Source organism: Bufo gargarizans, chromosome 3 (genome assembly GCF_014858855.1).
Source record: "Bufo gargarizans isolate SCDJY-AF-19 chromosome 3, ASM1485885v1, whole genome shotgun sequence".
NCBI classification, from domain to species: Eukaryota; Metazoa; Chordata; class Amphibia; order Anura; family Bufonidae; genus Bufo; species Bufo gargarizans.
The window spans coordinates 509423914-509428977 of record NC_058082.1 but is presented as its reverse complement, the minus strand read 5'-3'; positions in this window follow the sequence as shown (position 1 = coordinate 509428977).

The window sequence follows — 5064 nt, the reverse complement described above, 5'->3', positions numbered from 1 at the left end:
GTTTTTTTTTTTTTTTTTTATTATGTACAATACTTTTACTGGCGGGGGCTGTTATTACTGGCAAAGGGGGGGGGCTGTTTGTTATTACTGGCAAAGGGGGGGCTGTTATTACTGGCAAAGGGGGGGCTGTTATTACTGGCGGGGGCTGTTATTACTGGCACAGAGGGGCTGTTATTACTGACACAGAGGGGCTGTTATTACTGGGGGCTGTTATTACTGGCACAGAGGGGCTCTTATTACTGGGGGCTGTTATTACTGGCACAGAGGGGCTCTTATTACTGGGGGCTGTTATTACTGGCACAGAGGGGCTCTTATTACTGGGGGCTGTTATTGCTGACACAGAGGGGCTCTTATTACTGGGGGCTGTTATTACTGGCACAGAGGGGCTGTTATTACTGGGGGCTGTTATTACTGGCACAGGGGGGCTGTTATTACTGGCACAGGGGGGCTGTTATTACTGGGGGCTGTTATTACTGGCACAGGGGGGCTGTTATTACTGGGGGCTGTTATTACTGGCACAGGGGGGCTGTTATTACTGGGGGCTGCTATTACTGGCACAGGGGGGCTGCTATTACTGGCATAGGGGGCTATTATTACTGGCACAGGGGGGGCTGTTAATACTGGCACATGATTGGGGGCACTATAGGGGCATCTACTGAGGCCACAAAGAAGGGGTATTTTATATGGGCTCTCTGTACAGTACAATTTTATACTGGGACACATGGTGGGTACTATAGGGAAGGGGGGAGAGGAGTACTATGGGGTCATCTACGGGGGGCACTATTTTATACTTGCAAATTATGGGGGACGCTGAGGGCATCTACTGGAGCATTTTATACTGGTACATTATGGGGGGCACTAGGAGGAAGGAGGGTGTGGAGCACTATGGGGTCATTTACTAGGGGCACTGTATAGGGGTATTTTATACTGGCACATTATGGGGGCACTATGAGGACATTAGCTCAAATGGGGGCATTACAAGGGGGTATTTTTTGCACTGTCACATTATAAGGAGAATTATTACTACTGGGGGAGGCATTATGGTGGGCTTTATTACTCCCCCATGGTATGACCCCCTAGTAGCAGCACCAGCCTCTCCCTGCTCTGCTATCCCTCTGCCCCTTCTCCAAATACTTATTATGAAATCTTTCTCATTAGGATAAAACACCTCATCAGCTCCACCGAGCCCCCGGCCAAAGTGTGGAAGTGGCGTCCGAGATCCCCAAGGGCCAAGCCAAGTAATTGTAAGTTTTCATGTGAAATATGTTTGTTATACACATATAGCATACACTGTGCCACACAATATTTTTTATTTATTTTTTTAGGGGGGGGGGGGGGCGCCACAAGGTTAGCTCGCACAGGGCACCTGAACACCTAAGGCCGGCCCTGGTTGCTTTAGCCCCAAATTTTTCATTTTCACAAGGGGTAACAGGAGAAAATGCACCCCACAATTTGTTATGCATTTTTTCCTGAATACAGCAACACCTCATATTTGGTCACTAATGTAGCTGTGTGGGGACTTGTATTTTGCGAGACGGGCTGTAGTTTTTATTGGTATCATTTTGGGGTACATATGTCATTTTGATCACTTTTTTTACCATTTTTTGTGGAGGTGAAGTGGGCAAAAATGCCAATTCTGTCAGTGTTTTTTATTTAGATTTTTTATGGGGCTCCTCTTGTTTTAAATGTTATATGATTATTTTATTCTGTGGGTTGACACGGTTATGACGATACCAAATTTATGTATTCTTTTTATGTTTTACTACTTTTCCAGCAATAAAATCACTTTTGTGTTAAAAATAAATAATATATTGCATCGCCATATACTAAAGTCCATAACTTTTTTTATTTTTTCACCAATGTAGCTGTGTGGGGGCTTGTTTTTTGCGGGAAGGACTGTAGATTTTATTGGTATCATTTTGTGGTACATATCTCTTTTTGATCACTTGTTATTTATTTTTATTCCTTATTTTTTTTCTGCATTATTTTTTACGCCGTTCTACGCTCGGGATTAGTAATATTATATTTTTATAGATCAGGTCGTTACGGACACAGTGATGCCAATTATGTGTATTTTTTTTATCTATTTCATTTTTTTAATTACTGTACATAAGTGAACGAATGTGAGAAAAGACAATTCTTATTTTATTTTTATTAAAATTTGCTTATTTTTTTCTTTACTTTTGTTTTTAACACTTTTTAATTTATTTATCAAGAGCCATCTGGATCTTGAAGATCCAGTGGGCCTGATGGCTATAGAGTGCATTACAATAGTGATCTATTGCAATACACTGTATAGTGTCTATTACAGTTACACCAAGGCTGATCAGACCCTCAGGGTCTGATCAGCCTTAGGCAGGGCGGGCGTCAGGGGGGGCAAACTGGGCAATTACCCTGAGCCACCATCACCAAAGGGGCCCTCTTCCAGTCAGTGGCAGCTGAAGTTCGGGTTGGCAGTCCTGGGCCCAGCACCGCTGGGGGGCCCAACGCCGACCCGAACGCCTAGATACTGCGGTGGGCAAGGGGTGGGCTGGGCCGGGTGGCAATTGCCCTCCAGGCCGCCCTAAAAAAACGGCCGCTGGACTGTCTTTCATAAAAAGATATTTTTTTTTTTATTCCTCAGTGCCGCACTGCCAATCACCACAGGCACTCATCTCCATATTCATCTGTATCGCCGTCCTCAGGACAGCGATACAGATGGCTGTGCTGTGGGGCAGGGGAGGGAGAGGCATGTCCCTCTCCTGTTCTTCTGATAGGCCGCAGGCACTAATGCCTGCAGCCTATCAGAGGCCGGCTCAGGCAGCGCGATGACGTCATCATCGTGCCTCCTGAGGCGGGCAGCACACAGCAGGGACACAGGCTGGAAGAGGCTGCGGGGGGAGCTGTCACTATGGCTATGGGGGAGCTGGCACTATGAGGGGGAGCTGGCACTATGGCTATGAGAGAGCTGGCACTATGGCTATGGGGTAGCTGGCACTATGGCTATGGGGGAGCTGGCACTATGGGGGGGCTGGCACTATGGGGGGGCTGGCACTATAGGGGGGCTGGCTCTATGGGGGGGGGAGCTGGCACTATGGGGGGGAGCTGGCACTATGGGGGGGAGCTGGCACTATAGGGGGGCCTGGCACTATAGGGGGGGCTGGCACTGTAGGGGGGCCTGGCACTATGGGGGGAGCTGGAACTATGGGGGCATTTCTTTCTGGCAGATTATGGGGGCACCATGGGGATGAGGAGCACTATGGGGGTATCTGGGGGCTCTAAAGGGGCTTTTTTTTTATTATTGGCACATTATGGGGGCACTATAGGGGAGAGCGGCACTATGGGGCATCTGGTGTTACTATAGGGGCATTATTTGGGGGCACTATGGGGAAGTGGGGGCTCTAAAGGGGCCTTTTGTATTGGCACATTATGGTGGCACTATGGCATTTGGTGGCACTAAGGGGGCATTTTTTACTGGCACATTATGGGAGGCACTATAGGGGAGAGCGGCACTATGGGCATTATTTGGGGGCACTATGGGGGAGTGGAGCACTATTGGGGAATATGGTGGCACTAAGAAGGGGCATTTTTTTACTGGCATATTATGGGGGACACTATGGGGAAGGGGGCATTTACTAGGGCACTATATAGGGGTATTTAATACTGGCATACATTATGGGGACATTAGCTCAACTGCGGGCACTAAGCGGGCGTATTTCATGTACTGTCATATTATAGGGAGAATTAGTACTACTAGGGGGTATTATGGGGAGCTTTACTACTACTGGGGGGCTATGAGGAACATGATTACTAGGGCACTATAGGGGCATTATTACTACTAAGTGTGCTCTAGCAGAGAATTATTTCTATTGGTGGGATTTTGGGGAGCACTGTTACTTTGGGGGCACCCTGGCATAGTATCAGCTTAGCACAATTATTTTTGGGGGACATTATCTTTATACTATTAGTGTCTGGGCGCAGTTATTTTTTAGAGCACTGTGTGCCAATAATTGTTTAAGGGGGCACTATCTGTGTGGTAGTAGTACTTCCAGGGGGACTGTTTCTGCAGTATAGTATTGGGGGCATAGCAGGCACAGTATTGGGGCACGATCTGTGTGGTAGCAGTATTTCCAGGGGGACTGTTTCTGCAGTATAGTATTGGGGGCACAGTATTGGGGGCACTGTCTGTGTGGTAGTAGTATTTCCAGGGGGACTGTTTCTGCAGTATAGTATTAGGGGTGGCAGGAAAGGCTGTTCAGAAGATGATGGAAATGTGGGAAACTAATGTCTGTTTCTCAATCTCTGCAGAGACGGGAGATGGCAGAAAAATCATCATGGCGGTCTGGTCTGAATGGAGAAGATAAAGAAAGAGAACGTCTACAACAAAGGTGACATCACTGGATGTAAGAGGTATGTGGCGCTATGTAGGAGAAGAGATGCTCCGGCTCCTCCCCCTGCCATTTGCAGAAGGAGGATTCAGAACTGGGTGAGGACGGCGAAAGGGGGCAGCAGGCCACGGGCGGGTGACAGATGGTGGGGGGAACCACAGGCTTTGAGCAGGATCTGAGGAGGGAGGAGCTTCCTGGCTGTAGCCTGCTGTTTATTGTATAATGTAAAGCAGGCAGTGCAGCCAGGACAGACCCTCCCCTCTCTGTATGATGTGTAGAGACAGGCCTCAACAATAGAATTTCAGCTGTACAGTGTTTGTTGGGAGTGGCCTATTATATGTAGGAGGGGCTTTTAATAAGGGGCGGGGCTAAAATGGGCCACTTGACTGGATTTGCCCCCCAGGACTAAGGCTGCCAGCCCTCCCCTGGCGCCGGTGGGGCACCGGAACGCATAGTTCCTTGCCCCGCCGCTGATCCCTGCCATAGGCTTTAGGCCAAGTAGCCCTGAGGCCTATGCGGTAGTGAAATCCCAGTGCAGGCGTGCCTGATGACGTCATCGCATGTGCCTGTGCCAGGACGCAGTACAGTGAAGTGTGTGCTCCTGGACATAGGTGAGTATTTAGCTTTTATTTTATATTTATTTTTTTATTTTTTTATGTGCCGACATGGGGGGACACAGGAGGACATGTGAAGAGAC